This window comes from Choloepus didactylus, chromosome 13, assembly GCF_015220235.1.
Source record: "Choloepus didactylus isolate mChoDid1 chromosome 13, mChoDid1.pri, whole genome shotgun sequence".
NCBI lineage: Eukaryota > Metazoa > Chordata > Mammalia > Pilosa > Megalonychidae > Choloepus > Choloepus didactylus.
In genome coordinates this window covers 76,346,126-76,368,704 of record NC_051319.1, presented here as the reverse complement: position 1 = coordinate 76,368,704, position 22,579 = coordinate 76,346,126, and the positions used below count along the sequence as shown (strand labels likewise).

Sequence of the window (22,579 nt, the reverse complement as noted above, 5' to 3'; positions counted from 1 at the left end):
TGCCTTTTGTCTCAGAGCTCTCTTAGTTCTGGTCTTGACTTGACGTGCCCAAATTGAAAGTCTTTGAAGCTTTCTGTATTGGGCTTCTTAGAGTAATTGTTTTAGAAAAAGAAAAAAGGATTAAAAAAAAAAAAAAAAAAAAAAAAGGGTCCTCCTCAGAGATCTAATGGGTTATTGAAATGCTAAGAGACAAAGCAACCAGGGCCATTAAGGAAAGGTCCACAGGGCAGAGAGATCGGCTTTTCTTCGGGATTTGCATATGCGCCTTAGGGCCTGAGCTCCGCCCTTCCCCTTTCTGTGTTCACCAGAACTCTAAAAATCCTCTGCTTTTATTTTGGAGTTTTTCGTGTTGTTTTTTTTTTTTTTTTTCTATGCCTGTCTCCTCTCTGCTGGGCTGGCTGCTCACAGATTCTCTGGTGTCTGGTCTCTGTCTATCTATGGTTGGAGTCTGGATCAGTAGAATGAGTTTCCGATAAGAGCAGCCACTGCAGTTCTCCCTTCTCCTTCCCGGAGCTGACAGCCCCTCCTCCCACGGGACTGAGCCTGGCAGGGAGGGGCGCGGGTCCCCTGGCCGTAAAAACTTACAGATTTCGCTGATCTCAGCAGTTCGACATTTTCATGACTGTTGTATGAAGTATGCCCAAAGAGAAATTGCTCTGTGGTGTCGAGTCCACGCAGTTCCTGGCTTTCTACCTACTTTCCTGGAGGAGTAACTCGCTCTTTCTCTCTTATTCACTGTTTTTTGCTTCTATTAATATTTCCTGCCTCAATTAATTGGTTCTATGATGATTGCCAAATGAAGATTTTCTAATTACATCATTCATTCTATACTTATTAGTTGAAATCCTACTGTAAGGGAGCATTTTCTCTTTCCCCCACTTATTTTTTCGTTTTAAAAAATTAGTATAGACTCATGGATTTCTGTTTTATTCAGTGAGATATTATCTACTTTATCACTATTTATTTCATGCTCAAAATATGCCACATTTGGCCAGTGGGGGCTCCTTCAAGCGGGCTTCTGTGTCCTTTTGATATGTCCACTGGTTCTTGAAGTGTGTCCTCATTTTCTGGCACAACTAGATTTTCCAAACTATACTTTCCCTGCCTCCACCCTGGAATGAGCCATTTCTTCAAAAATACCTGGTTCCCCGTAGTGGAAAATTGTATTTATAAACCAAGATGTGGGAGTTAAATGTGGTCCTTGCTTCTGAGGTTTTGCTGCTTCCAGGTCCTCTGAGGGAACATAACTACAAAATGTGTGTATGTCTAATCAGGATATCAGAAGGAAAAACAGGAAGAATAGAGCAGAGAGTATTTACAGAAAGATGGCTGAGAATTTCCAAAAATTGGTGAAAGACATGAATCCTCACTTTCAGGGACCCAGTGAATTACAAACAGAATAAATGCAAAAAAAATCCAAACTTACATCATAGAGAAACTTCAGACAACCAAAGAGAAGATCTTAAAATTGTCCAAAGAGAAAAGATAAATCACCTACAAAGGATTGAAAATTAGGTTGACAGCTGACTTCTCAACAGTAATAATGGAAGCCATAAGGCAGCGAAATAACAGGTTTGTTAAGCAGAGAGAAAAATATTGTAAACAAAGAATTGCAGAGCATAAATAACTTTAAAAAATAAGGGTAGACATTTTACACAGACATAACTTAGAGAATTTGAGGTGTAAGAAGGAATAATGAGGTATAAAGATAGAATCAATATATGCTATTGTCATGGAAAGGAGTGGTTGTAGTTCACGTGTTCTAAAGCCTTGTATTATTCATGGGGAGAATAAAGTATTGATTAAATTTAGACTTTGGATTAATTATATATTTCTAAATTTATGGGGTAAACTGTAGAATAATAAAGAGAGTATGTGTGATTTTCATATGAGTAGAGGAAAAAGTGAATGAGGAAAAGTATTCAATCCAAAAGAGAATAAAAGGGCAATAAGCAACCTAATACAGAATGTATGATTGATATGTTCATACAATTGGGTACCTTCGAATAGTGAAAATGAGTGAATTACAGGTACATGCAAAGACACGGGTGAAACAAAACATGGGGAGAGTGAAGAAAGTACATCTCAGATGAATATATGCAATATGACTCATTTATGTAAACTTAAAAAACATGTAAAACTAGACTATATTGCAGAGAAGTACAAAGATGAGGCATCACTGCAAAGAAAAGCAAAAGAATGATTAAAAAATTCGAGACAATACTTATCTCTGCATGTGAAGGAGGAAAAGGACTTGGAGAGGAATACATGGGGAAATTCAAAACTAATGAAACTGCTCTGGTTCTTTAAATGAATGAATAGTACATGGTTGCTCATTGTATTGTAATGTTTTATACTGTCCATACAGTTTATAAATATTCTTTTATATCTATTCATTATTTAATAGAAACAATTTTAACCTTTGTAGTTATTTCAGGGTTCCAATGTTTGTTTTTAATTCTAAGTGATAGCTAGTCATCCCCACATCATTTATCAAATAACTGTCTTTTCCCACTGAATTGGTCACTATTGTCCACACCAATTTTTCGTATATACTGGGATTTACTTCTGGATCTTCTCTTTTATTTTAGTGTCAAATTTACAGTCATTGATTTGTCTATTCATAGGTCAAAATCATATTTATTCGATCAAGCAGCTTTCTGGTTTGATGTTCTGATATCTGGTATGGCACATCCATCTTCATTATTCTTTATCTTATTTTTCTTGGTTATCTGGGGGCACTTACTCTTCCAAATGAACTTCTTTAGATCATTTTATGCAATTCCAAAAGAATTGCATTAAATTGGCAAATTTATGGTAATGCCCTCCTACCCAAGAATAAGAAATGTCTTTGCGTGTGTTCAAATCTTATTTTATGAACTTCAATGAGATTTATACCTTTTTCATATAGGTTCTGGGCTTTCCTGTTAAATGTATTCTTACATATTTCATGTTTTTTATCATTATTATGAGTGAACTATTTTTTCCTTTTCCATTTCTTATTATTTATTGCTAATGTAGAGAAAAATGATTAACTTTGGCATATTTTTCATCTGTCCAACCACCTCATCATAATTCTCTTATAATTTTAGTATTTTTATCACTTTGAGTTTCCTGGTTTTCTAAGTATACAGATATATAATCAGCAAAAAGAAATAGCTGGGGAGAGGCGGGGCAAGATGGCAGACTGGTGAGCTGTATGTTTCAGTTACTCCTCCAGGAAAGTAGGTAAAAAGCCAGGAACTGCGTGGACTGGACACCACAGAGCAATCTGTCTTTGGGCATACTTCATACAACACTCATGAAAACGTGGAACTGCTGAGATCAGCGAAATCTGTAAGTTTTTGCGGCCAGGGGACCCGCGCCCCTCCCTGCCAGGCTCAGTCCCGGGGGAGGAGGGGCTGTCAGCTCCAGGAAGGAGAAGGGAGAATTGCAGTGGCTGCTCTTACCGGAAACTCATTCTACTGATTCAAACTCCAACCATAGATAGACTGAGGCCAGACACCAGAGACTCTGAGAGCAGCCAGCCCAGCACAGAGGAGACAGGCATAGAAAAAAAACAACACGAAAAACTCCAAAATAAAAGCAGAGGATTTTTGGAGTTCTGGTGAACACAGAAAGGGGAAGGGCGGAGATCAGGCCTTGAGGCGCATATGCAAATCCCGAAGCAAGGCTGATCTCTCTGCCCTGGGCACCTTTCCTTAATGGCCCTGGTTGCTCTGTCTATTAGCATTTCAATAACCCATTAGATCTCTGAGGAGGGCCGTTTTTTTTTTTTTTTTTTTTTTTTTTTTTTTTTTTTTTTTTTAAATCCTTTTTGCTTTTTCTAAAACAATTACTCTAAGAAGCTCAATACAGAAAGCTTCAAAGAATTGAAATTTGGGCACGTCAAGTCAACAGCAGAACTAAGAGAGCTCTGAGACAAAAGGCAATAATCCAGTGGCTGAGAAAATTCACTAAACAACACAACTTCCCAAGAAAAGGGGGGTGTCCGCTCACAGCCACCATCCTGGTGGACAGGAAACATTCCTGCCCATCGCCAGCCCCATAGCCCAGAGCTGCCCCAGACAACCCAGTGTGACGGAAGTGCTTCAAATAACAGGCACACACCACAAAACTGGGCGTGGACATTAGCCTTCCCTGCAACCTCAGCTGAATGTCCCAGAGCTGGGAAGGGGGAGCAGTGTGAATTAACAGAGCCCCATTCAGCCATCATTTGAGCAGACTGGGAGCCTCCCAACACAGCACAGCAGCCCAGAACTGCCCTGGGGGGACGGCACTCACCTGTGACATAGCACAGTCATCCCTCAACAGAGGACCCGGGGTGCACAGCCTGGAAGAGGGGCCCACTTGCAAGTCTCAGGAGCCATACGCCAATACCAAAGACTTGTGGGTCAGTGGCAGAGACAAACTGTGGCAGGACTGAACTGAAGGATTAGACTATTGCAGTAGCTTTAAAACTCTAGGATCATCAGGGAGATTTGATTGTTAGGGCCACACCCCCTCCCCGACTGCCCAGAAACACGCCCCACATACAGGGCAGGCAACACCAACTACACACGCAAGCTTGGGACACCAATTGGACCCCACAAGACTCACTCCCCCACTCACCAAAAAGGCTAAGCAGGGGAGATCTGGCTTGTGGAGAACAGGTGGCTCGTGGACGCCACCTGCTGGTTAGTTAGAGAAAGTGTACTCCACGAAGCTGTAGATCTGATAAATTAGAGATAAGGACTTCAACTGGTCTACAAACCCTAAAAGAACCCTATCAAGGTCAGCAAATGCCACGAGGCCAAAAACAACAGAAAATTATAAAGCATATGAAAAAACCAGACGATATGGATAACCCAAGCCCAAGCACCCAAATCAAAAGACCAGAAGAGACACACCTAGAGCAGCTACTCAAAGAACTAAAGATGAACAATGAGACCCTAGTACGGGATATGAAGGAAATCAAGAAGACCCTAGAAGAGCATAAAGAAGACATTGCAAGACTAAATAAAAAATGGATGATCTTATGGAAATTAAAGAAACTGTTGACCAAATTAAAAAGATTCTGGACACTCATAGTACAAGACTAGAGGAAGTTGAACAACGAATCAGTGACCTGGAAGATGACAGAATGGAAAATGAAAACATAAAAGAAAGAATGGGGAAAAAAATTGAAAAACTCGAAAGGGACCTCAGGGATATGATAGATAATATGAAACGTCCGAATATAAGACTCATTGGTGTCCCAGAAGGGGAAGAAAAGGGTAAAGGTCTAGGAAGAGTATTCAAAGAAATTGTTGGGGAAAACTTCCCAAATCTTCTAAACAACATAAATACACAAATCATAAATGCTCAGCGAACTCCAAATAGAATAAATCCAAAAAAAACCCACTCCGAGACATATACTGATCACACTGTCAAACATAGAAGAGAAGGAGCAAGTTCTGAAAGCAGCAAGAGAAAAGCAATTCACCACATACAAAGGAAACAGCATAAGACTAAGTAGTGACTACTCAGCAGCCACCATGGAGGCGAGAAGGCAGTGGCACGATATATTTAAAATTCTGAGTGAGAGGAATTTCCAGCCAAGAATACTTTATCCAGCAAAGCTCTCCTTCAAATTTGAGGGAGAGCTTAAATTTTTCACAGACAAAGAAATGCTGAGAGAATTTGCTAACAAGAGACCTGCCCTACTGGAGATACTAAAGGGAGCCCTACAGACAGAGAAACAAAGACAGGACAGAGAGACTTGGAGAAAGGTTCAGTACTAAAGAGATTCGGTATGGGTACAATAAAGGATATTAATAGAGAGAGGGAAAAATATGGCAAACATAATCCAAAGGATAAGATGGCCGATTCAAGAAACGCCTTCACGGTTTTAACGTTGAATGTAAATGGATTAAACTCCCCAATTAAAAGATATAGATTCGCAGAATGGATCAAAAAAAATGAACCATCAATATGTTGCATACAAGAGACTCATCTTAGACACAGGGACACAAAGAAACTGAAAGTGAAAGGATGGAAAAAAATATTTCATGCAAGCTACAGCCAAAAGAAAGCAGGTGTAGCAATATTAATCTCAGATAAAATAGACTTCAAATGCAGGGATGTTTTGAGAGACAAAGAAGGCCACTACATACTAATAAAAGGGGCAATTCAGCAAGAAGAAATAACAATCGTAAATGTCTATGCACCCAATCAAGGTGCCACAAAATACATGAGAGAAACATTGGCAAAACTAAAGGAAGCAATTGATGTTTCCACAATAATTGTGGGAGACTTCAACACATCACTCTCTCCTATAGATAGATCAACCAGACAGAAGACCAATAAGGAAATTGAAAACCTAAACAATCTGATAAATGAATTAGATTTAACAGACATCTACAGGACATTACATCCCAAATCAACAGGATACACATACTTTTCTAGTGCTCACGGAACTTTCTCCAGAATAGATCATATGCTGGGACATAAAACAAGCCTCAATAAATTTAAAAAGATTGAAATTATTCAAAGCACATTCTCTGACCACAATGGAATACAATTAGAAGTCAATAACCATCAGAGACTTAGAAAATTCACAAATACCTGGAGGTTAAACAACACACTCCTAAACAATCAGTGGGTTAAAGAAGAAATAGCAAGAGAAATTGCTAAATATATAGAGACGAATGAAAATGAGAACACAACATACCAAAACCTATGGGATGCAGCAAAAGCAGTGCTAAGGGGGAAATTTATAGCACTAAACCCATATATTAAAAAGGAAGAAAGAGCCAAAATCAAAGAACTAATGGATCAACTGAAGAAGCTAGAAAATGAACAGCAAACCAATCCTAAACCAAGTACAAGAAAAGAAATAACAAGGATTAAAGCAGAAATAAATGACATAGAGAACAAAAAAACAATAGAAAGGATAAATATCACCAAAAGTTGGTTCTTTGAGAAGATCAACAAGATTGACAAGCCCCTAGCTAGACTGACAAAATCAAAAAGAGAGAAGACCCATATAAACAAAATAATGAATGAAAAAGGTGACATAACTGCAGATCCTGAAGAAATTAAAAAAATTATAAGAGGATATTATGAACAACTGTATGGCAACAAACTGGGTAATGTAGAAGAAATGGACAATTTCCTGGAAACATATGAACAACCTAGACTGACCAGAGAAGAAATAGAAGACCTCAACCAACCCATCACAAGCAAAGAGATCCAATCAGTCATCAAAAATCTTCCCACAAATAAATGCCCAGGGCCAGATGGCTTCACAGGGGAATTCTACCAAACTTTCCAGAAAGAACTGACACCAATCTTACTCAAACTCTTTCAAAACATTGAAAAAAATGGAACACTACCTAACTCATTTTATGAAGCTAACATCAATCTAATACCAAAACCAGGCAAAGATGCTACAAAAAAGGAAAACTACCGGCCAATCTCCCTAATGAATATAGATGCAAAAATCCTCAACAAAATACTTGCAAATCGAATCCAAAGACACATTAAAAAAATCATACACCATGACCAAGTGGGGTTCATTCCAGGCATGCAAGGATGGTTCAACATAAGAAAAACAATCAATGTATTACAACACATTAAAAACTCGAAAGGGAAAAATCAATTGATCATCTCAATAGATGCTGAAAAAGCATTTGACAAAATCCAACATCCGTTTTTGATAAAAACACTTCAAAAGGTAGGAATTGAAGGAAACTTCCTCAACATGATAAAGAGCATATATGAAAAACCCACAGCCAGCATAGTACTCAATGGTGAGAGACTGAAAGCCTTCCCTCTAAGATCAGGAACAAGACAAGGATGCCCGCTGTCACCACTGTTATTCAACATTGTGCTGGAAGTGCTAGCCAGGGCAATCCGGCAAGACAAAGAAATAAAAGGCATCCAAATTGGAAAAGAAGAAGTAAAACTGTCATTGTTTGCAGATGATATGATCTTATATCTAGAAAACCCTGAGAAATCAACGATACACCTACTAGAGCTAATAAACAAATTTAGCAAAGTAGCGGGATACAAGATTAATGCACATAAGTCAGTAATGTTTCTATATGCTAGAAATGAACAAACTGAAGAGACACTCAAGAAAAAGATACCATTTTCAATAGCAACTAAAAAAATCAAGTACCTAGGAATAAACTTAACCAAAGATGTAAAAGACCTATACAAAGAAAACTACATAACTCTACTAAAAGAAATAGAAGGGGACCTTAAAAGATGGAAAAATATTCCATGTTCATGGATAGGAAGGCTAAATGTCATTAAGATGTCAATTCTACCCAAACTCATCTACAGATTCAATGCAATCCCAATCAAAATTCCAACAACCTACTTTGCAGACTTGGAAAAGCTAGTTATCAAATTTATTTGGAAAGGGAAGATGCCTCGAATTGCTAAAGACACTTTAAAAAAGAAAAACGAAGCGGGAGGACTTACACTCCCTGACTTTGAAGCTTATTATAAAGCCACAGTTGCCAAAACAGCATGGTACTGGCACAAAGATAGACATATAGATCAATGGAATCGAATTGAGAATTCAGAGATAGACCCTCAGATCTATGGCCGACTGATCTTTGATAAGGCCCCCAAAGTCACCGAACTGAGCCATAATGGTCTTTTCAACAAATGGGGCTGGGAGAGTTGGATATCCATATCCAAAAGAATGAAAGAGGACCCCTACCTCACCCCCTACACAAAAATTAACTCAAAATGGACCAAAGATCTCAATATAAAAGAAAGTACCATTAAACTCCTAGAAGATAATGTAGGAAAACATCTTCAAGACCTTGTATTAGGAGGCCACTTCCTAGACTTTACACCCAAAGCACAAGCAACAAAAGAGAAAATAGATAAATGGGAACTCCTCAAGCTTAGAAGTTTCTGCACCTCAAAGGAATTTCTCAAAAAGGTAAAGAGGCAGCCAACTCAATGGGAAAAAATTTTTGGAAACCATGTATCTGACAAAAGACTGATATCTTGCATATACAAAGAAATCCTACAACTCAATGACAATAGTACAGACAGCCCAATTATAAAATGGGCAAAAGATATGAAAAGACAGTTCTCTGAAGAGGAAATACAAATGGCCAAGAAACACATGAAAAAATGTTCAGCTTCACTAGCTATTAGAGAGATGCAAATTAAGACCACAATGAGATACCATCTAACACCGGTTAGAATGGCTGCCATTAAACAAACAGGAAACTACAAATGCTGGAGGGGATGTGGAGAAATTGGAACTCTTATTCATTGTTGGTGGGACTGTATAATGGTTCAGCCACTCTGGAAGTCAGTCTGGCAGTTCCTTAGAAAACTAGAGATAGAGCTACCATTCGATCCAGCGATTGCACTTCTCGGGATATACCCGGAAGATCGGAAAGCAGTGACACGAACAGATATCTGCACGCCAATGTTCATAGCAGCATTATTCACAATTGCCAAGAGATGGAAACAACCCAAATGTCCTTCAACAGATGAGTGGATAAATAAAATGTGGTATATACACACGATGGAATACTATGCGGCAGTAAGAAGGAACGATCTGGTGAAACATATGACAACATGGATGAACCTTGAAGACATAATGCTGAGCGAAATAAGCCAGGCACAAAAAGAGAAATATTATATGCTACCACTAATGTGAACTTTGAAAAATGTAAAACAAATGGTTTATAATGTAGAATGTAGGGGAACTAGCAGTAGAGAGCAATTAAGGAAGGGGGAACAATAATCCAAGAAGAACAGATAAGCTATTTAACGTTCTGGGGATGCCCAGAAATGACTATGGTCTGTTAATTTCTGATGGATGTAGTAGGAACAAGTTCACTGAAATGTTGCTATAGTATGTAACTTTCTTGGGGTAAAGTAGGAACATGTTGGAAGTTAAGCAGTTATCTTAGGTTAGTTGTCTTTTTCTTACTCCCTTGCTATGGTCTCTTTGAAATGTTCTTTTATTGTATGTTTGTTTTCTTTTTAACTTTTTTTTTCATACAGTTGATTTGAAAAAAGAAGGGAAAGTTAAAAAAAAAAAAAAAAAAGAAAAAAGACAAACAAGGAAAAAAAAAAAAAAAAAAGATGTAGTGCCCCCTTGAGGAGCCTGTGGAGTATGCAGGGGTATTCGCCTACCCCACCTCCATGGTTGCTAACATGACCACAGACATAGGGGACTGGTGGTTTGATGGGTTGAGCCCTCTACCATAAGTTTTACCCTTGGGAAGACGGTTGCTGCAAAGGAGAGGCTAGGCCTCCCTGTATTTGTGCCTAAGAGTCTCCTCCTGAATGCCTCTTTGTTGCTCAGATGTGGCCCTCTCTCTCTGGCTAAGCCAACTTGAAAGGTGAAATCACTGCCCTCCCCCCTACGTGGGATCAGACACCCAGGGAAGTGAATCTCCCTGGCAACGTGGAATATGACTCCCGGGGAGGAATGTAGACCCGGCATCGTGGGATGGAGAACATCTTCTTGACCAAAAGGGGGATGTGAAAGGAAATGAAATAAGCTTCAGTGGCAGAGAGATTCCAAAACGAGCCGAGAGATCACTCTGGTGGGCACTCTTACGCACACTTTAGACAACCTTTTTTAGGTTCTAAAGAATTGGGGTAGCTGGTGGTGGATACCTGAAACTATTAAACTACAACCCAGAACCCATGAATCTCGAAGACAGTTGTATAAAAATGTAGCTTATGAGGGGTGACAGTGGGATTGGGAATGCCATAAGGACCAAACTCCACTTTGTCTAGTTTATGGATCGATGTGTAGAAAAGTAGGGGAAGCAAACAAACAGACAAAGGTACCTAGTGTTCTTTTTTACTTCAATTGCTCTTTTTCACTCTAATTATTATTCTTGTTATTTTTGTGTGTGTGCTAATGAAGGTGTCAGGGATTGATTTAGGTGATGAATGTACAACTATGTAATGGTACTGTAAACAATCGAAAGTACAATTTGTTTTGTATGACTGCGTGGTATGTGAATATATCTCAATAAAATGATGATTAAAAAAAAAAAAAAAAGAGTATATAGTACATGCAGGATATTTTATCCTATCTGAAGATCAAATTATAGAAATCTACCTAGTGCCTCAAAATGATTCTCGCCCTGCCATCTTGCCACTGAGAAATAAAAATTAAAGATCTCCTACCTCGGAAAAAAAAAAAAAAAAAAAAAAAAAAAAAAAGTGATATACTACTCCTTTTATTTGACAATGTATTTTGAGCATTAAACTGAATGTTCCTTAAACAACGGGCCACAGAACTATTTGCGAATCTAGGCTACTGAATGTTTGCCTTCCCTCCTACGTGCACATGTTTTTACATACATGCAAACTGTTGAACTAAACTATCAAGGGATTAGCAAATTCTTTGAAGCTCATCCAATGATTCCCAGGAAAACGAGAGTGATTTTCTCTGATTTATAGCATCATTTTTACTTGTTGCTTATTATTCTTCATGTGAGTGAAGTGTAATTTTATTAGATAATACAGTATAGTTATATATTAGGTTGCTCCTAAATTGCGCAAATATTAAATGATATTGCAATGAATATTTTTGTATATACATCTTTGCTTATTGATTCAATTATATCTTTTGGATTTATTAGAAATGGAACTACTTAATTGAAGGATCAGCAGGTTTTTAGGTTTTGATACTCTTCAAACAGTGATCCAAAAGTTTATTTTAATTAAATTCACATAAGCGGTAGAGTATCCATTTTCTTTCTTACTAGATATTTTCATTCCTTTTAAACCAAATGGATATGGTAAGCAAAAAGATAGTATTTCATTTTTGCTTTAATTTGTGTTTATAATTTAGTGAAGTTAAACACAACTTTATATGTTTATCGGCCATTTCTGTTTCTTCTTTGAAATGCCTGTACATATTTTCTTTCCCATTTTTATTGATGTTTCTTATTTTAAATTTTATACAAGTGCCATTTGGATGTTGATGATATTAACCCTTTGCCTGTCATGTATTTAAAATATTTTCCAATTAGGATTATAAAAAAATAATTTTGCATTTTCTAGTTACATCTATTACATTTTCTCTCATTTGCATAGACTCATGCCAGAAAGACTTTTGACACTTCAAAATTATACATATATTCCCTTATATATTCATTTAACATTTTAATTGTTTCTCTCAAATTTAATGGAAATAAAATTTATATTTTATTATAAAAAAAAAAAAAAGAAATAGCTGGCTTTCTTTTCCAAAGTTTTACTGATTATTTCATTTTCTTGTCTTATTGTACTTTCTTTCTGAATAAAAATGGTGATGATGGGAATCCCTGTCTGGCTCCTGATTTTAATTGGAAATTCCTACTGTTTGACCATTTAAAATGAGTTTTCTTCTGTTCCTTTCTCCTTAGTTTTTAATTAGGAATGGCTACAGTATATTAGGACTACTTTTTATTTCTATTTTTGCTCTGGACTTTGAGATATACCTTTTACTTATGTTGCAAGCCACTAATGTGGGTCTCAGTAGAGACCATCCTCTCCTTAAGTGCCTCTGACTTTCTTTTTGGTTCAAACACCACGATTCACCTGAAAACCCTCTCTATGATGTACTTGAGTCTCCTTAAGGGGTTTTGTTGTTGTGCTGGTCAAGTTGTCATCTGCCTCCTCCAGCAGCTCTAGTTCTGCTCATCTTTCCTCTCTCTGAAGGCTGGGCTCCTTAGTGCATATGGTTAGTTTCTAGGGGTTTAGGCTCAGGCCCCAAAGTCCCTTAAGGCGGCAGCGGCCTCACTAATAGCGCATGATAGGTTGATCACTGATCCTGTGGGCCTCCACATGGCAGAGACAGGCTGTCGCAACCCTGTAGAGACAGAGGAGGATGCCCCTCTACCCCTCATCTCCATGCGATTTTGGGGTAGAGCAGATGCCGCCCATGCATTTTGCCAGAAAACCAGCCACCCCTGAACCTTCAGGCCCACCTGCCAGAGGCCTCAGCGACTCTTGGCTTAGACAAGCCAGAGGGTGGGAGTAGAGAATAGGAGAGAAGAAATGAAATGATCTATTTGATATTGCTACTAAGCTTTCTCTTGAGATTTTCCAGTTACCTATTTTTATGGCTGATAACCCTTTTGAGAGAAAAGGGCAGATACTTGAGAGGAGATATTGAGTCCCTTGTAATTAGAAAATAGTAATTAGTTTGTGCTAATATTAGATATTTTAATTGATTTCCATTTTTTTTCTTTAAAAGTGTAAAAGGAGAAGAGCATGTTATTCTCTCAGATTGTGAGGCACACTTATGACAAGGGTGCTGACCTGGGGGGGCACCACTTATACAGCAGGTAAAAGGTCCTGGAAGAATTCAGCATCCCTTCTGTGCTCGTAAGTCTCAGAGCATCATGGTGGCTCATGCTGAGTGTTTCCACAATAATCCTTGAAATAACTGGAGGCAGGATGAGGTGTCATGGCCTTGAATCATTAGTCAGTGGAGAAGCAAGAAAGAACCCGTAGAATGGGGCGTCTGTGAGAGAGTGAGGACCTGCGGAGAGCAGCAACAAGTGGCCCCGCAGCTCGAAGACGGAGGGAGCCCCGAGGAGCCAGGGAAAGTGAGAGGGGAGCTTGGTACCAGGAGGGAAAATGAGGGATCTGCTGACAGAGAATAAGACAGATGCAAGCTGAAGAGGCTTTAGGCAAAGAAAAGGGACTTGGGGATAGGAATATATTTGGAGGAAGTGCTTTTAAACAAAACCATTTTGTAAAAGAAACTCTCCCAAGGGCAAATCTTCTATTGTGCTTCACATTTTTCTGCAGCTTTTCTTCTCAAGGTCCCTGAAATAACCCTTCAAATCCAGTTGAGATAACTTGATAGGGCAAATAGAAGTAAAAAGAAAGCAAAGCAAAGAGATTGTTGTAGTTTTATTAGAGCCACAAGACATCCAAGTTAAAATACATGCTTTTATATATGTACATCCTAAATTCACAGTCGTGAGATTATTTTTCAAACATAAGGGACAGCTACCTAATCCCCTCCTGTTAGCAACGAGGAAACTGAGGCTCACATGGGAAAGAGACTTGCCCTCAGTAGAACCAAGGCCAGAACCCAGGTCTCATCTCCTGCTCCGATGCTTTCCACAGTCTCTACTCTTTCTACCACCTCGATTCATCACCACATCTGATTGTTTAAAACCATGGAATTCTGACTTCTCAGGTTTCCAGTGAGGCAGTCTTGGGTCTCCACAGGGTGTCAATCCTAGGCAGCCTTTCCCCTGGCATTCCAACAATCTGCCCTGTGCCAGGCCCTGCGCTGAGCTCGCAACAGAAGAGCAGTAGGACCTGGCTGGTCCTTGCCCAGAGACCCCAAAGGCCGTCCCCACGCCCTGCCCTGGAACTCCGAGGGCCTGGGAAGTCCAGCGGCCTCGGGCCCTGCCGTTCTGAGTTCCAAAGGAGCAGGGGATCCTCGCTTTTGCGGTGAGGGGTGCTGATGCTGGTGCTGCAGCAGCAGGGGAAAAGCTCCAGGGCAGCACCTGGGAGCCTCGGTTAGGTGGGGTGTGCCTATGGGAGGCCCCAGGAAGGGAGCTCTAGAGAGAGAGTCAGGTAGCTTCACTGTCATCACACAGTATAGAGGAGGGGATGGCATAACAGTGCAGACAACTCTAAGAAAGAAGAGAACAGCAGTGCCTGATGTGATGGTGGGCCTGACATGTTCCAAAGCTGTGCTGGCCTCAGGGCCTGGCCGTGGGCTGCCTTTGAAGCTGAGCTCTGGGGCGCCCCTGGCAGGTAGGGGCCCCAATATCAGCCTCCCAACGCTACTCTTAGGTGTTGAGTGGAGCCTGCAGAAGTTGGATTGCGCGTCAGCTCTGGTGTCTCTGCCCTGAGAATGTGTTATTTCAGACTCCGTCAGCTTCGACGCTGGGCACAGTTTACGTGGGTCAAGCGAATCACCAATGCAAGGAAGATTGCACGGGAAGCATTTCCTTGGGACAGTTTGAAGCTTGCTATTTTGAGTCTGCCTTTTAAAATCAGCCAGTACTTTCAGTGTAAAGATGTTCACCTTTTCATTAAGACAGGTCTCCTGTAGACTAACTAGCCCACATTTGTGTGCACTTGAGCCAGTAAAAACCAATGGCTTCTTTCTTTAAAGGTCCTGTTAGTTAACCTTTCACTAATTCATAATATCCGAACTGAGCACTTACTGCATGCCAAATTCTTTACATAAATTATCCCAGTTAATCCTCAAAACAATCCTGTAAGGGGAAGACCTGTGTTATCATCACTTTTAGGTAACAGGAAAGAGAAGATAGGGAACTTGCCCGGGTCACACCGCTAATAAACTGCAAGGAGTCAGTGACTGGGTCAGTACCTGAGTTCTTAACCATTTGTTTCCTTGAAGTCCAGCTGGGATTTGAAGTAGGCCATGTGTTGAGTTCTCTGATGTGGGCTTCAGATGGTAAAGCAGGGTGGCCTTTGTCAGCTCTGGCCCAGGCCTTCTGACTCCCATCTCCTTCTCCTGCTGTGCCACCAGATGCCAGAGTTCTCCTCTGTCTTGGTAAAGCTGAACAACATCATTTGGGGTCTCTGGGGTTTCTATGAGGCTGTGGATTCCAGAGGAATAAGAGGCCCCATAGGGGAAAAGGATGAAAGTCCTTGGCAGCCTATTCAGGTGGCCTCTCTGTCACTGTAGAAACTTCCATGGTATTAAGAAAATTATCTAGAACTTTTGGATAAGCAAAGGAAGGGAGGCAGGTCCTTCTAGGGTCATACTGGAGGCCATAACAGGCCCACCCAAGGTTTATTTACTTACCTGGGCTAGGAGGTCATGTCTTTGTTTGACTTACTGATCAGACTTATTCATCAAAAGTCTAGACTATGAAGTTATACATTAACCTGTGGACTTGTTTCTGGTAAAGATGCAGATTATTTCTGGTACAAAAGATATCCCCAAAGGCTATGGTTTTCCTGCCCTATGGTTCATTAACTAGCTGTGTACCTGACCTAAAGCCGTCTCATCCCAATGTTCCTCCTTCGATGCCTATAAAACTCCTCCAATTCTCCCTGGAACCAGCTTGCCCCACTGCTGGTTCTCTTGTGAGTGAGTTGACAAAATCTTTAACACATACTCACTTTATATTTGTATGAGTCATGTTTTAAAGTGTTTGAAAATTATACTTTGACATGTTACGGTGCCCGCGAGTTAAAGTACGGGACAGACAAACAGAATGTAAAGAGCCTTTATTAGCCGGCCGGCAACTGACGCCCGTCACTCTGCACTGGGAGTTCAGTAAGCGGCAGCCCCGACCTGAGAGTGCTTGAACTTATACAGGCAGAAATCACATCTTGAAAATGCAAGCAAGCTACTTTGACAAAAGCAGAGTTGGCGGTTAATTAATGGGTGCTTAAGATCTTTAGCAAGCTTGAGAAATTTTCTCAAGGCCGGTGCAATGGTTAATTATTGAAACAGTTACGCTTGGCTAATGCATACGTCCGCAAGTCTCACTCCCTAAAACAGCACAGTTTCACTCCCTTCCTCTCAGGGCTTTAATGTTTACTTTGCAGTCATTACCAGTTGAGGGGGAAGGGGACTCTCTTGTTACAGATTAAGGGGAGGGAGCCCACTTCATGACACTTGAGTTTGGTGTTTATTTTTCCTTTGAGACCAAAAGTCCTGCCTCAGCCTGGGGACATTGGACAATATGTAGAAAACCTATTTTGTGCTTTGGTTTGATACACAGTTGAAGACAAATTCTTTAGGTAGAACTGAGAGGCCTGCTGACAGATAAAAGGTCATCCTTCTCTCTGCATGTTTGAGGCATTTCTGACTTGGACCTAGTAGTTGATTTTGAAGCCAATTTGTCAAACCTCAGTTTAAGATCTGTGAGCAGGACACATGACAAGTTAAATTACCTTCTGGCAATGGATAACCATACGTTTCCATTAAGCTTTGGGACCTCCAGAATTTGGTCAAGTCTTTCAGAAATTGTCAAACTTCTGCTTTCATGAGGCACACAAGAGCCCTTGCTCTGTTCTGTGATTGAGTTTGAAAATCTCAAACTGTAGTCACTGGAAGGACCTCCCCATATGCCCAGCATTCACCTGCCCATTCCAGGGAAAATGGGGGGGTGGGGAGTCAGGGAGGGGCTCATGCTGAGAAACATGATAATGGGGCTGAGGGACAGAGCACCAAGTGTCCATGCACGACAAGGAATGGGTCTTGGCCTGTGGTGTTCACAGACCATGACCACACATCCAGGAGGAACTTCCCTCTGTAGCACCGTCACCCTCCAACCCTTAGAGGAGTTGCTAAATCAGCCTCCAAGCTGCAAGGCAGAACCCAGAGTGCTCTGCATGCTCACGAGGTACATGATCAGCAGAGGTCTCATGGGCCAGAAATGATGATGTTTGAATGTATCCTGATGTTAGAAAAGCTCAAACTGTGAAAACCTGGACCCTTCTGGCATGAGTTCCTTGAGGCAGGGACCATAGCCCTGGCTGAGCAGATTATCCCAAGCCCAAGGGATTTGGAGTAAGACCAACTCAAATCTAGGCTCTACTACCTTTTTTCTGTCTGACCATAGGCAAGTAGCTTCTTGGACTCATATCTTCTAATCTGTAAAATGGGCATTTATTCCTGCTGCAAATACATTTTGAGTGAGGTCTGTGTGTCTACTCCATCGCTGAGGATTAGATGAGATAGTGTATTCTAAGTGCTTGGCATGGTGCCTGGCACTTAGCACAACCTCAGCAAATAGTAGTTACCTTAGGCATTGTCCTCTCAGCTGGGTATTTAATACGCACATTTCTTTGGGAGGAATTACAGATTCCATTCCCAACACTTAAGTGTGAATGAGACTTTTCACGTGCTCCCAAGGGGTCTGGAGCCCCCCACCAAGGTCAGAGCTCAGACAGGGCTGCTCTCTTCCCCACCAGCAGTGCCGAGAGGCACCAGGAGCTTTCTGACCCCTCGGGATTGTTTCAGGACAGGCCACTTTCAGCCAGGAGCTGTGAGCTGGGGATGCTGAGTGTCAAGGGTGATGGAACATCCTTCCAAAGCTCAATTCCCAGAGGCCAGGACACCAGTGTTCACCAAGGGATTCCAGCCAGCCAGAACCACCCCACTTTCCCCGGCAGTATAGCTGGGCAGGGCTGCACACTTGCATCTGTAGCCCAGACCCCTGCAGCCTGGGCCTGCCCTCTTGCAAGGAAGTGCCTCCTGCTCTATGCTGCTCACTGGGTCCCAGGGCACCCCAGGCTCTGCCCTCCTCACAGTCAGGTCTCAGGTCATGTGTCACCTCCTCAAAAAGGCTTCTTTGACCACCAAATCCAAAGTGGCCCACCGCCACACCCTACTATTTCCTCCTTGGGATTTGCCACAATCCACATTGTCTTGTTTGTTTGTTCACCTGTTCACTGCTGTCTTTTTCCACTATAATGTCAGTGCCTGAAGTCGGGTCCTAGTCTGCCTGTGTCCCAGCATCTAGAACAGGACCTGCCACATAGCAGGAGCTCAGCACATATTTGCTGGTTGAATAGGTGGATGGTGAGCTGGCAGGCAGGCAGGCAGGCAGGCAGGCATTCCTGAAGCACCCCATTGTTACCACACACCCCAGCCAGGGCATCGAAACCACACTGTGCTGGCCCTGACACAAACTGGAATTCGGCAACCTGATGCCACGCACTTTACTGGTCTCTGCTGCAATGAGGGAGTAGAAGTGGGGCAGACACAGAGTCCCCGGACCACCTAGAGAGAGAGGCGAGGGACCGGGGTGACACCACCCACCTCTGCACACCTCAGAACTCACATGCTCTTCCACAGATGAGTCCTCAGCTCTAGGTCCCTAAAAAACCCCACTGTCACACAAGGGAAGGGTTGCAGCTCCCTGGAGGGTTCGTATCAATGCACCAAAAATAAAGTGTATGATCAAATGCATAAGGTGTTCTGTCCGCTGACAAGTGGGCACTTGGTTTTTGTACAAATAACTTCTGTCTGCGGAAGCTGGGGACAGCTGCTGGGCCAGCCTGACACTCAAGGCAGGCAGCAAATGAGCCCATCAGGGCACAGTGTGGCAGGGGTCCTGGGCCCTGCACTCCACCCATGTCCACACTCTTCTTGGCTTACCTTGGTGCATGCAGAGTCTCCTTAAAGCCAAGACTTCACCTCACTGGGGTTGAATAATGGAGTGCAGTGAGGTGGTGGGAATTTCAGGTCCACATCCTTTGCTGTGGGGACAAGGATCCTGCAGGAGGAGGGTTAGGAGTTACCCCTGCCTGAGACCTGGAGGGGGCACCTCTCAAGGCTGCATGATGGGGAGGGCAGGGCTCTCCTCAGTAGTCATGCTGAGTACAAGTTCTCTGACTCAGAAGCACTGCAACTGGCCAACCCTGCCTGCAGGCTTAGCATCCCAGAGTGCAAATGGTAAAGGGTTTCCCCTCATGTGTCATATGGGGCACGATCCCTGAGATGGATGTGCTAATTGCTTTACTTTGTGTCAAGGAACCAATTACAGAGTTACAGAGACCAAGTCAGAGAAACTGGAAGCAAAATAACCCAACTTGCCTGGGTTCTGAGCTGTTGCTTCTGCGGTGTGGTCTGCTGGGAGAAAACAACAGAGGCGGCTTCCTGCTTCAGGGGAATGGAAGAGGGAGGCCCTGCCTTTTCTGTCTGGGTTGCATCTCAGGATTCAGCCTACTTTAATGCCCTCCACTGGGGACCCACAGGCTGGATTTCCCCAGTTGCTAAACTACCCCATCTTCACCGGTGCTCTTCATTCATGGCTGTCCCAGGTGGGGGTGCTTAGGTGAGGAGCCCTAATTGAATCACAGTGGGTGTCTTTGGCACCAACTGGTACAAATGGACTTGATTCTCCTGCTGCCATAACTTTAATGGAACAATTCCCTTTCTGTCCATGTTCAGTAAATTTAATTAGTGTTGCAAAGTGGCTTATTTGGCAAGATGATCAGTTTTTAACCTGGTTAAATGGCTTTCTCTATGACTATAAATTAAGCACATATCTTTTTCATGCATCACGGTTGTCCTCATAAATACTGCAGGCACTTGCTGCTAGTCTCACTTGGTTACCTTTTCCATTATGGTTTTATCCTCATCCTGGCAGGAGTGGGGAATTCTTTCCATTGTAATAACTAGGAGGAAGTGGCCGTGAGAGGCTTGTATGGTATCTCCTGGCCATGGATCAGGTTTCCGGTCTCCCCCTGGTCTGGCAGTACCCCGGGGCAGGGTATTCTTGGCTCTTTACAGAGCCTTCTGCCAACAGACTTTGCGCAGGGCATGTGCAGGCATCAGCTGGTTGAAAGCTACTTTTGTCTTCCTCACAAAAAATTTAGAATCAAATATTTGCCAACAGCAAGTTTCCCTGTCAAAGGGAACCTGAGTGTTCTTGACAACTTCCCCAACAGGTTGGCACAGATGTTTCCTTAGCAATGACCCTCAGAGCACAGCTCACAGGGAAGGAAGGCCTCAGAGTCACCCGCAATCTAATATGGACATTTGAGTTACCACAGGAGCCAGTGGGCATTTCAGAGGAGAAAGGGTCAGGGAGAGTGGCTTCCCACTGTCCACAGTGAGCTGGCCTCTGCTGACTGCCCAGGCCAGCCTGGGTGGTCTCAGAAGGCCCTTCCTGCTCTGCCCCTCCAGGATTCCATGTACCTTGGCCCCAGAGGCAAACGTAACTGCCCCATCATGCCTCCACCCTTCCAGCTTCCCTCCTGCCCTCTTGGAGGGAGCAAGGGGAGATGCACCCACAGAAGAGCCCCCACTACCTACCCCATCCCAACCTCCAGCCTGGGGTTTGAACAGTGGCACTAAATCAGTTGAAACTATTGTGTTTCTTCAAAACCAAGGGTATCAGGCCACTTTGGTTATCCATCTGAAAAGACAAAGGACGGCACCTGTAGAGCCCCACACATGAGAGAAGAGCCAGAGTGTGGGACAGAGACCCGGGGCAGGGAGATTCAGAGAGGGGACCCCTGGACTTGAGCTGTCAGCGAAGGCCTCACAGAGGAAAAGGACCCGAGGCAGGAACTCAGAGACAGAGGCTGAGAGACCTTGGCTATTTCTTCAAAATGGGGTGATCAATGGGTGCCCCGTCAGCACAGGAAAGTATATGAAAACGGCGATTCGATGTGAGTACTTTGTGTCCTGGCCCTGTCTTGGGAAAGAAACGAAGACTGATATTTTTAGAACTGTATTGGTTTCTTCTGGTAGCCAGCAGGGCTTGCCAGGGTAGCCCATTTTCCAACAACCCGGGAGACTCATGCTAATCAGAAGCCTCAGCAAAGCCTCTGTAAACACTGAGGGGGGCCTCCAGCCCAGGGCCCCCTGCCAGGTGCCTTCCAGCCCCACCTGGACAGGGGAGCAAGCAGAGGAGCTGCCCCAGTGCCAGCCAAGCCTTCACCGTGACATGCCAACAATTAGCAAAGAGGATAATGAAGAGTCTCACAACAGCTTAGGATCCGCACTTTTTACACTGCTCAGAGAGAATTTGACCTTCTGGTTTATGATTCAGGAAAAAGTCAGTATTTCTTAGCTTGCCAAGGCTGGAGGAATTTAAATGAGTTATTGAGTCAAGCAGTTCATCTTGTGATAACTGATTTTTTTTCCTTTCAAATCTATAATGATGAAAAGCAGACTTAACCAAAAACAAGAAAGGAAGTTTTGGGGTTTTTTTTCCTTAGACATTTTAATCCCAGGGGTAGGAAAGTTCAGTCATGACCATCAGGGCCATTCTGTCTTGCTGAGTCTTTTGAAGAAGATTTAATTAAAACCTAAAGCAAAAACTGTGGCCATAAAATCTGCATTCATGTTTTAATTATTTGCTTTCTGATTGCCCCTTTGTAGTGCGTAACTTTTTATCTGTTGCCATTAATGCTGCATGGCAGTCATCTCATGTTCTGGCTCCTGGGATGGGGTGTGATGTTGGTTGTGGATGCTTGTTTGGCCCTTCACTTAAACATGGCCTTTCAAAAATATGCCACCCCCGACCCCCACCCCCCCAGCTACCCTGCCCTCTCTGGAGTGAGCTCTGGGCACCACTGCCTGAGAGCATCGTGGGTGTGTGTTGGCTGTGGGGGACACCCAAGCATGCGGCAGCGTGAGGCCCAAAGCAGTGTGGCAGCTGCCATCCCCAGACCCTGTGCCTTCTTGCCCATTACTGCAGCGTCGTGCTGGAAAGGGCTGGGCAGTGGGGAAAGGCTGCTGGTGCTGTATCATGGAGAAACATGTTCTCCCCAGAGGGAAGGCAAACCTCTAGCTCTCTGCCTTGGGTACCTGCCCCCCAACATCTGGCCCATCCTGAGCACTTAGAGTACCACGTCCTTCTGACTTCACACTTCCTCCCTAGACTCTGCCATGGCTCCCCAGTACCAACAACATCAGGCCTAAATTTCTCTGCCTGACTCTCTAAGTCCCCTAGTGCCGCACCTTGTTCCCCAGCATGTGTATAAAACCCCTATTCACGTGAAGTCTCCTCCCTGAGTCATGCAAATGCTGCCTGCTCAGGCCCTCCGTGCCTCTTGGAAAGCCCTCCTCTTCTCAGTCTGCAGGGTCCCGTGGCACTTTGCCACCTCCATGAAGCCCTCCCTGTTTACTTCTCCGAAAAGTGGCTCTTTG

General features: G+C 42.8%; 1 protein-coding gene across 5 annotated transcripts in view; it reads left to right on the top strand.

Moving 5' to 3' along the window:
- The window catches only part of FSTL4 (follistatin like 4), a 607,080-nt gene that overhangs the window by 358,267 nt on the left and 226,234 nt on the right, over window positions 1-22,579 (top strand). The window lies entirely within an intron of this gene.